We start from the raw sequence: 11,141 nt of genomic DNA on the forward strand, positions 1-11,141 counted from the left end.
TGAATAGCATCCACTTTATTGGCCTGAGACTTTACAACCTCTCTCCCTATGCTATATCCCAGATAGCGAGCCTCTTCCAATCCCAACGTACATTTTTTGGGATTGGCAGTCAACCCAGCTGTTTTTAGAGAGTCCAAGACAGCTAGTACTTTTGACAAATGCATAGCCCAGTTATCACTAAAGATAATGATATCGTCCAAGTATGCGGACACACACACTGGACATGGGGCTTTAGAACAATATCCATTAGACGCTGGAAGGTGGCTGTGGCACCATGAAACCCAAAGGGCATATCTCGGTACTGGAACAATCACTGGGCCGTAACAAAGGCAGATTTCTCTTTAGCTGATTCCGTGAGGGGAATCTGCCAATAAACTTTTGTTAAGTCAATAGTGGATATGTACCTGGCCGAACCCAGTCTCTCTATCAGTTCATTGACTCTTGGCATCGGGTAGGCATCGAATTTCGATACTTCATTTAATTTCCGAAAATCATTACAAAACCGGATAGTCCCATCGGGTTTGGGTACCAGTATGATAGGACTAGCCCAATCACTCCGGGACTTCTCAATGACTCCAAGCTCTAACATTTTTTTTAACTTCCTGGGCAATGGCTTGTCTCCAATATGGTTTCAGCCGTACCCATGCCTGTGGATCAGTAACAATGTCATGTTTAATTAGGTGAGTACAGCCAGGAAGTTCTGAGAAAACATCTGCGTTCCTCTGTATGAACTCCCTGGACTCTTGTTTTTGGTTTTCGGATAGCGTGTCTGCAATACCCACTTCTGGCGGAGCTAGTTGGGGGTCATTTACCTTAGATGGTGGTGGCCCTCGGGGCCCATCCTCAAGGGCAGCTCCTGCCACCAGACTTTCCCTGTCCCGCCAGGCCTTAAGTAAGTTTATGTGGTATATTTGTTTGGGTTTTCTCTTGACTGGTTGGTGTATCTTATAATTTACTTCACCTATTCTGTCCAGTACTTCGTATGGGCCCTGCCATTTTGCAAGAAATTTATTTTCTACGGCAGGTACCAAAACTAACACCCTGTCTCCGGGTTGGAAGACTCGTGTTTTAGCGGCTCGGTTGTATACCGTGCTTTGGGCATGTTGTGCATGCTCTAAACATTCTTTAACTATTGGCATAACTGCCTCAATTCTGTCTTGCATAAGTGTTATGTGTTCAATTACACTGCGATAAGGAGTCACCTCTTGTTCCCAAGTCTCCTTGGCAATATCTAACAGGCCTCTGGGACACCGCCCATAAACCAACTCAAAAGACGAAAAGCCTGTGGAGGATTGGGGAACTTCACGCATAGGGAACAGGAGATATGGTAGTAGGGCATCCCAATCTCTCCCGTCCTTATCCACCACCCTTTTCAACATTCCCTTTAGGGTTTCATTAAAGCGCTCCACCAATCCGTCAGTCTGAGGGTGATATACTGAGGTACGACGCAATTGGGAGATTTTTAGTAGTTTACATAAGTCCTTAAGTATACGAGACGTAAAGGGAGTCCCTTGATCCATAAGTATCTCTTTCGGAGTGCCAGTGAAAGAAAACATATTAACCAGCTGCTTTGAAATCGATTTCGCATTGGTATTCGGCAAGGGTACTGCTTCGGGATAGCGAGTGGCATAATCTAGTACTACTAAAATGTTCTGATGACCCTTGGCAGATTTAACTAACAGACCGACTATATCCATTGCTATCCTCTCGAAGGGCACCTCTATTATTGGCAAGGGCACTAAGGGGTTTCTAAAATGTGACGTAGGTGCGGTCAACTGACATGTAGGACAGCACCGACAGTACTAGGTCACGTCTCCCACTAGACCTGGCCAAAAGAAATGTTGCAGAATACAGTGTTTTGTTTTTTCTCCCGCTAGGTGTCCTCCCAAGGGATGTTTATGTGCCAAGTCCAAAACTACTTGGCGAAAGGACATAGGTATCACTAGCTGTTCTACCACCACTCCTCGAACCTTGTCTATGTGATACAGCATACCCTGTTGCACCGCCACGTGTGGGAACTCGTTTTGAACCCCCAAGGTACAATGGTCTTCCCTCAGAGACCTTTACATTTTCCTATGCCCTTGCTAGAGTAGGATCTTGGTGCTGAGCGGTCCCGAACTTACCACGGGCCCCCTCAAGACCTCGCATTTCTAAAACATCCTCTAGGTCGCCTGCCTCACCTGCATACACAGCCAGAGGAGAGTCTACAGATTCTGGTGCTTCCTCTGAGATGGGTTCCCCGTCGTCTTGCCGCAATGGCCCATGGGCTAGCCCCAGAACACTATCCTCCACTACAGTGTTCATGCCATTTTTAAAGCTCCTCAAGTCCTAAAATAAGGGAAAGTCTCTCCCCAGGATTACATTATGTCCCATAGACTTCACGACTGCCGCCTGATGTCTTTTGTTCCCTACTGGCATGGCAAGGTAACCCAGGCAGTGGGGTAGTTCTTAGTATCACCATGGATGCAACTAATGCCCACGGTTAAGTTTGTTAGGGCCCTAGGGTCCACCAAAATGGCATGTACCAAAGTTACTTGACTGCTGGAATCCAAGACGTCATTCACACTATAGCCGTCGACCTCCACGCCACACACGTGTTGTTCATTTCCCATGAGGGTCTCCGCCACACAAACTAACTGTACATATAATGAAAGATGCCTCATAGCGTTACAGCCCATTGGCTCTGTAGTCATTGGGCAGTTAGCTGCTACATGTCCAAGCCAGCGACATTGCCAACACTGTATAGGCCTTTGCCTCCTCGATGGGGATCCCAGACGGGGTCTACTGGTTTGCTGTGAGACCATACCGCCTCCATAGTCCTTTATAGGACTGCTACCTTTCACTGCGACGTTCTCTTCTTTTGAAGATGGAGTAGGTTACGCAGGACTCTCCAACGATTTCTTGGGGACCCAGCGGGGTGATAACATCCCCTGGAGTAAATAGCAAAAAAAGAGGAAAGAATATTCAGCCTACCGTACATCAGTGTCCATATAGTCCATAAGCGGTCTGATGCCAGGAGATGTCCAGTGCGGTTCAACTGGTGCCATAAATCAAAATCCAAAGGAAAAAAGAGGGGGTCTCCAGCACCAAAATTAGTGAAAAAAGATAAAACTCACATTTATTAGGAAGGTTTTAAAATCATATTAATAAGCCACCATGACAGACAAGGCTACCTTACGCGCTTCAGACAGATATTACATGTCCTTAGTCATAGCCTATGGACTATTAATATGATTTTAAAACCTTCCTAATAAATGTGAGTTTTATCTTTTTTCACTCATTTTTGTGCTGGAGACCCCCTCTTTTTTCCTTTGGATTTGTCCCCTGGAGTAGGCTTTCAGAAGTATTTTAACATTTGACCATGCTCACCAACTGGTTAGTGGTAGTTGAGTCACCCTTTAAAACCCACCTCTGGATCTTAGCGGGTAAGGACTGCAGGTACTTGTCTAGAACAAAACGTTCCACCATGTGTGCGGACGTCAAAGTCTCTGGCTGCAACCATTTTTTTACTAGATGGATGAGATCATGCATTTGTGAGCGGGCTGGCTGATGTTCCACAAAAGTCCATAAATGCACCCTCTGTGCCCATATATATGTGTTTATTCCCAGCCTCGCCAGGATTTCGCCTTTGAGTTTGATATAGTCTATAGCATCCGCTCCACTTAGATTATAATAGGCCTTTTGTGGATCTCGGCTCAGAAAAGGAGCAACTACCTCAGCCCATTTGTCCAGCGGTAAGTGCTCACGTTCTGCAATACGTTCGAACATGGTGAGATATGCTTCCACATCATTGTCTGCACTCATTTTAAGTAAAGTTTTCCGTATGGCTTTCTGCGCACTAGCAACTCTTTGTGCACGGTCCCCCTCATCTCGGGGCTGTTGAGCCAAGGTCTGCTTTATTGCCTCCAACTGCTCTTGCTGAATATGGTGCTGCTGCTCCAGAGCCTTCTGAAAGTAAGTATTAGTCTGCTGTTGTTGAACATTTGCTTGCAATAACTGTTTCACTAGTTCCTCCATTTTATTGGACTCTTGGCTTTTCAAAAGCACCGGAGCTTTAAACCAGGACATACACAGAGCGTTTTCTCCGAAGTCACAGTCCAACAGCACAAGTGCCCGCATTCTCCACCATTTGTGGGGAATATATATATAAAGCTCAGCTGGGATCTTTGCTTTGGCACAAGCGGGTGGCCGAAAACATCAATTCTTATTACTTTAGCTTGTCAACCTTAATTTACTTTATAATAATAGTTAGGCATTGAAAACTGGGAGTTATTTGGCTATAGTTGTGGGGGGGTAGGGCTGGCTCCAGATTGTCGTGGGCCCTGGGCCAAAGAGTGTCACTGGGCTCTTTTAACACATGCCACAATTCATGATCCTCTGATACGGCAGAGAAATAGCGGTATAGTATAATGAAAAATCCTTCACTTCTCACATCACATGACTGATATCCATTTTAAATTCTCCAATAGCTCCAAAAACGGACTCCATACTATTACTCCATACAGTATTATGGTCACCGCATAGTGCGCTATACAGAGTAATGAGGCCCATATATTTCTCAATACAGAATCATTGGTCCCATATAATGTTCCATACAGTATATGATGAGCTCCACATAATGCTACAGTATATGTTGGTCCCCATGGATGAAGCTCCACTGTCTTATGGGCCCAAATAATGCTCCATATATAATGGGCCCCATTTCTAATGCTCCAGTGCATAATGGGCCCTGTAAATGCTGCTCCAGTGTCTGATGTCCACCTTTGGAATGCTCCAGTGTATGGTGGGCCTCATATGTCATTCTCCAGAGTATAGTGCTCCCCAAAAATAGCTGTCCCAACATTGAAAACAATTAAATAAGTCTCCTCGCTAGGGAATCCCTGTACTAGTCTGGACTCATCATCGTCCCTATCTTCCATCTCACTGCACTTGGACTGTTTAGGGAGAGGGCGAACAGACGTGATGTCATCACGCTCTCTGACCAGAATGTCACTGTCAGGAAATGCGGAAGACGTCACGGCGATGGAGCAAGGAGAGGTATTTCAACTTTGCAAGTGCTGTGATCCTGAGCAAGCAGGGGGGCCCACTTGTTGGCGACGGCCCTGGCACAGGGCCCCTCATAGTACGGCGGTGTGTCTGATGGCGGGTGGAGGGCCCTCCCACCGGCAGAGACACTTTTGCGTACTATGTGTGGCCCTGTGCCAGTGCCATCGCCCATGAGTATGCCCCCCCACCTGCTCAAGGAACCTGCACTTTCATCTGCACCTTCCACTTTGTCACCATGTAAGGTGGTAAAGTATGCGGGAAGGGGAACCTGAGTTTCATCAGGGTCAGATTCTGGCTGTGTAGAGTGAGAGGGGAATGTAGTGGTCTGGGTCAATGTACCAGCAGAATCATCTAGCAGTGGCTGGGCATCAGTGCCCTTGTGGCGCCCCCAGGAGTACGGTCGCCACAGTGGCATTACCTTCCTCCTAGGGAGTGTGATGTCATGCTTGGGAGCAATGAAGGATCTCTCTAGCAGTTAAACCAACACACAACACAGTTCACACTCCAGGCCAGCAGGGAGACCTCTGAACCTGACTGCTGAGGAGCAGTTCTCTGTGGTCGGGAGGAGGTAAGTTAGGGCAGTCTGTGAAGGGAAGGGGAAGTGTGTGGACGTGAGAAGGGGAGCTGGAGGATGAGCAGAGTTAAGGCTCACTCCTAACTGGAGTGCATGGTCAGGATTCCGGTCTCCGAGTTTGTAGGGACACTGACGGTCCTGCAGTAGAAACCGGAGGAAGTAGCAGCTGTAAATGCTCTGTTCCCAACTAAGGCTCGGAGGCCCCAGCAGCGACGTGTGTGAGCCAGAAGGAAAAGGTTATGGCTGCCTGCCATACGAGAAAGTTCCAAAAGAGAGTCAACAGCGGGAACTTCAGTGAACTCAGTACCTCAGATAAGAGCTAGAACGGAGGCCACACTACCTATCTGCAGAGAGAGAATTCCAAATTTTCTTCCAGGCTGACCAACTCCTTCTCCATCTGTACTCTGGGTCCTGGACGGCACTTACCAAGTACAGCTAAAGGAACTGCACGACTGTGTCTGTCATCTTTCTCCTGTGCCTGGCGCACGGCTCTGCTACATCCTGCACTGCACACCATCTACCAACTCTTTCATCTGCCCTGCGACTACGGCCCTACGTGTGCAGGGCTTCTACATCTTAGCTGCACCACAACATCTGTCCCAGAGAAGCGACACTGCAGCGCGGGTCAATCTTATCAGAGGTGGCATCACGTATCATTCACCTATAAACATTATTCACCCCTTTGCATCGACGCCCAGGGCCACAGAACGGGTCATCAACACCAACGTGACACATACCTCTGAGACACCGGCCCGGTACCGATTAACCCCACTGCCCTGGCTGGCCACCCACACTCCATGTCAGATTCATCTTGGACTGGGGAATTCACGATTTGACTTGATAACCCAGGATTGGTATGATAGAAAGAGCTACATGGACTAATGTGAAGTGTGGCCTGCTGCATCATTCACTTTTGGTGGGGGTGAAGGACGCAAGGAAAGGTGTTCTTCCTGACAAGGAGCCAGCACTTGATGACTCAGTGCTTGCATTTTTTGAAACTTCAGAAGAGGAGGGCATATTTGCTGTAGTCTGTTTCGGCATTGTAAGCCAAAACTAGTTCCTGATGCTCTGGCTTTAAAAGCGGTTAACCTACTCCCAGAAAAGGTAGCCTTCCAGGCCTTCCGGAACCAGACCATGATGCAGGCTCAACACCTCCTTCCTTAGCTGCTATTGTGCTTTTGCCACTACCAGCAAATGCACCACCACCATCAGCACCAGCTGGCACCCCCACACCCACGTCCGCAGCCTCTTCCACCAAACTTCAAAATGTTGCAGAACATGAACCCGAAATAACATCAGATATATGGTACTGTATCAGAAGCGTACAGCTCTATAAAGTCAAAGGATCATTGTCAATCTCTCTATATATACCATCAGTCACACAGATGCTCACAGGCTCAGTATGGATTAGACAAGAATATAAAAATTAGAAAAAATGTACAGCATCATCAGATATATATAGTATAGTTGAAGCATTCTAAATCTCCGTAGATATTTCAGGAGGCAGACACAGACGCTCTCAGGCTCAGTATGGATTACAACACAATATAAAACGGTTATGGATCTGAGTATAGCTGTACACAGTGTAGGGGTCATTGTTGTCAATCTCAGTATTTATTTCCACAATCAGAAAATAACTCTCACTTGGTCAGTTTGGATTAGACAAGAATATAAAAAGCAGTAAATTGGTAATGTATCACAAGCGTAGAGCTGTATACACTAGTGTTGGGGTAATTTTTAAATGTACATCTAAATTGCAGGAGTAACCCACAGACTGTCACACGCTCACGATGGATCACACCACAATATAACAAGAAGATCCGCAAGAAATAATCACACATGTGGGACAATGTTCCAGGTGTCAATGATACACTTAGAGTGGTGGGTGGAGGAGGACTTCCTGGCAGAAAGGGTACAGTATCACCAGATACCAGGTATATATAGCATAGTTTAAACATTAAAAATGTACATCTATATGTTCAGGAGTAGTGTTGAGCCACCCCGCTAGTGTTCCAGTTCGTTTTGGTTCGTCGAACGTGAGGCAAGTTCATCGAATGTTTGTTGAACGTTCGACGAACAACGCCGAACACCATTCAAAACAATGGCAGGCAAACAAAAACACATACAAACACATAGAAAACATTTACAAAACACCTTAAAAGGTGTCCCAAAGCAGACAAAATGCTCAGAAGACACAAATAACACATGGAAAAGGGACAACTACATATAGAAAAGAGGTGGAGGAGTAAAAGGAGGAGGAGGAGACACAGGATATAGGATATAGGCATGTCATGCCCTTATAAAATCAAGAAAAGCTGGAATAAAAATCTAAAATAAAAAAAATTCTAAAATCGAAGACGATCATATACCGTCGAACTTCCCACCATAAATTATGCCAACTGTTGATCGGGTGGCGTTATTCCCACGACTCTCCGAACAGTGTCCATGAAGGCACAGTCTTTGGTTTCCAGGGGGGAGTATGGTTGCAAAGCTGAACCTTAAAGGAATGTCCGGAATGGCACCACCAGGAGTGGAGCCTGCGGCTTAATTGGACACCATACTGGAAACCTCAACCTTGCCGGCCACAGAAAGCATTGACAGATTTCAAGCTTTCTCAATTCTGTTGGTGGTGGTGCATGGCCGTTTTTAGTTGTGCTAGCGATTTGTCAGCTTAATTCCATTAACGAACAAGACTCCGGCATGCCCCAGCGGTCCGCGTCCAGCTTATTAGAGGGACATGCGAGGCTCTGCCACGCGTGATCGAGCAATAACAAGTCTGTCATGCCCTTACATGTCCGTGGCTGCAAGCGCGCTACACTGAACGGACCAGCGTGTGTCTACTCTTCGCTGACAGGTGCGGGTAACCCGCTGAACCCCGTTAGTGATGGGGATCTGGGATTCCAATTCTTCCCCGCGAACGACGATTTCCCAGTAAGTGCAGGTGAACTTGAATTGCCGATGCCAGCGCCATGTAAAACACAGCAAGGGGACTCCAAAAAGAGTCTCTATTTTGTCCAAAAATTGGGGCACAGAAACCACTTAAGTGGCTTCACTTGTCCCAGAGTTGCTTAAAATGCTTGCTGACTTTGCTGAGGTGATTTTCATAAATCATTATGCGTTTAGTCTCCCCAGGATGACACAGGGGTTGAAAATTCCTTGCGGATCCACAATTTGCTCACCTTTATGAACGTAAGTCAGTCTACATTGTCAGTGGAGAGCCGCGTGCGCTTGTCTGTCAGCACAACACCAGCAGTGCCGAACACACATTCAGAGAGAACGCTGGCAGCGGGGCACGACAAGATCTCCAAGGCGTGAGTTGTGAGCTCAGGCCATTTTTGCAGTTTGAAAGCCCAAAAAGAGCAAGGGTCCAGTTCTACAGTCATGACATTGATGTTAACTTGGAGATACTCCTGTACCTTCCTCTCTAGGCACTGACTATGTGTCAGAATTTACGTTTCCTGTGGCCTTGCAAAGGATGGCCGAAAAAATTGGTGAAACGACTGCAAAAAATTGTTGTTACCACCAGATACGATGTTAGTGGTACGGTTAGAGCAATGACTCGACAGTCCCATGGTTTCCAAGTTAGAACTCTGAGATTCACTACGTGCACCACTGGTGTTTTGTGGAAATGCAGATGTAAGATTCTGTGACAACCTCTGCTCCTGCATGCGTGAATCCCTGTCTATGGTAGGAATTAGTTCGCCAAATTTACTCTTGTACCTTGGATCTAAGAGTGTGGCAACCCAACTTCGGATTCTGACAATCCGAGGGTCATGTTACAGGTAGTGCAGCAAGAAGGCACTCATATGTCTTGCGCATCCAGGAGGACCAAGTCCTTGTTGTCTTGGTGGCGGCGAGTCAAGAGTCAGGCTTCATTCCTCTGCCCTCTCCCACCTACCTCGCACAACAGAAATATCATCAAGCTCTCCCTCATCTGATGAGTCCTCCATGCCCATCGCCATTTCATCCTCCAACTCTTCCTCAGCTCCTGCGCCTTCCTCAACAGTTTGGCTGCTACCATGCACCCTCGTTATTCCCTCTCCCAGACCCTCCAATTCCAGCCGCCTTGGTACTGCTGACCGTCTGGACCTTGGAGATATTGTCCCTTCCGCATACGACTCCTCCTGTTCCTCCTCCTCCTCTTGTCCCATCACCTGACTCCGAATACTGTTTAACATGTGCTCTAGCATGTTAAAGGTTGGAATAGTTATGCTGATAATGACATCTTCAGCACTAAACATTTTTGTCGCCATTTCAAAACTCTGCAGAAGGGTGCATAGGTCCCTGATCTGAGACCACTCCTGCTGCGTGATTTGCCCCACCTCTGGACCCCGGTGGCCCAGGTTATACGTCATAACATATTGCACCAGGGCTCATCGGTGCTGCCACAGTTGCTGCAACATGTGCAGAGTTGAATTCAACTGTGTCGGCACGTCGCATTTTAACGGGTGAACTGGCAGGCCCAGCAACTTCTGGAGAGATGTGAGTCATTGAGCTGCGGGATGCGAATGGCAGAAGTGAGCACACAGTGAACGTGCTCTCTGCAGAAGGCCATCTAGTCCGGGATAGCGAGCTACAAATTGCTGGACAACCAGGTTCAAAACGTGAGCCATACAAGGCACGTGTGTGACATTGCCCCGGTGAAGGGCCGCACCCAGGTTTGCAGCATTGTCGCACATGGCCTTCCCTGGCTGCAGGTTCAGTGGAGTCAGCCATCGATGGAACTCGGTTTTTAGAGCTGACCACAACTCCTCAGCTGTGTGACTCACATTTCCCAGACATTTTAACGTAAACACCGCCTGATGCCGTTGAGCCCTGGTGCCAGTATAGTAAGGAGGTGTGCAGGATTCCTTCTGTGCAGTTACAACGCGGGTGGCATTACCATAAAGGCTTTGGGTGCAGGACCGAGAGGAGGTTGAGGAGGCAGAAGCAGTGGAGGAACTTCGACCTACAGAGGATTGACGCGCAACTCATGGGGACGGCAAGACTTGGACAGCAGCCTCTTCTCCTGCTGTCACCATAGTTACCCAGTGCCCAGTCAGAGACATGTAACGCCCCTGTCCATGCCTACTCGTCCACGTGTCTGTGGTGAAATGCACCCGGTCACACACAGAGTTTCTCAAGGAAGCGGTGATGTTGTGTGCAACATGCTGGTGTAGCGCAGGCACAGCTATCTTTGAAAAGTAGTGGTGACTGGGCATCTGGTACTGGGGCACTGCGACCGACATAAGGTCTTGAAAATCCTCTGTGTCCACCAGGCAGAAAGGCAGCATTTCTGTAGCCAAGAGCTTGCAGATGGTGAAATTCAACCTCTTAGCTTTGTCATGGGTAGGAGGAAATGGTCTTTTACTTGTCCACATCTGAGGGACAGAGGGCTGGCTGCCATGCGTAGACGGGGTTGAGTAGGGTGTCCCCGGCAAACTGCTGGTCTGTGAGGAAGGTGCAGGCGGAACAATTATGTTGCCTTGATCTGAATGTGGTGCTCTCAAGGTTGCAGAGGCACCAGCAGGTGTTTCCACTT

The sequence above is a fragment of the Dendrobates tinctorius genome, unplaced genomic scaffold (genome assembly GCF_039654945.1).
Source record: "Dendrobates tinctorius isolate UK_male_01 unplaced genomic scaffold, ASM3965494v1 ptg000151l, whole genome shotgun sequence".
In the NCBI taxonomy this organism is placed as follows: domain Eukaryota; kingdom Metazoa; phylum Chordata; class Amphibia; order Anura; family Dendrobatidae; genus Dendrobates; species Dendrobates tinctorius.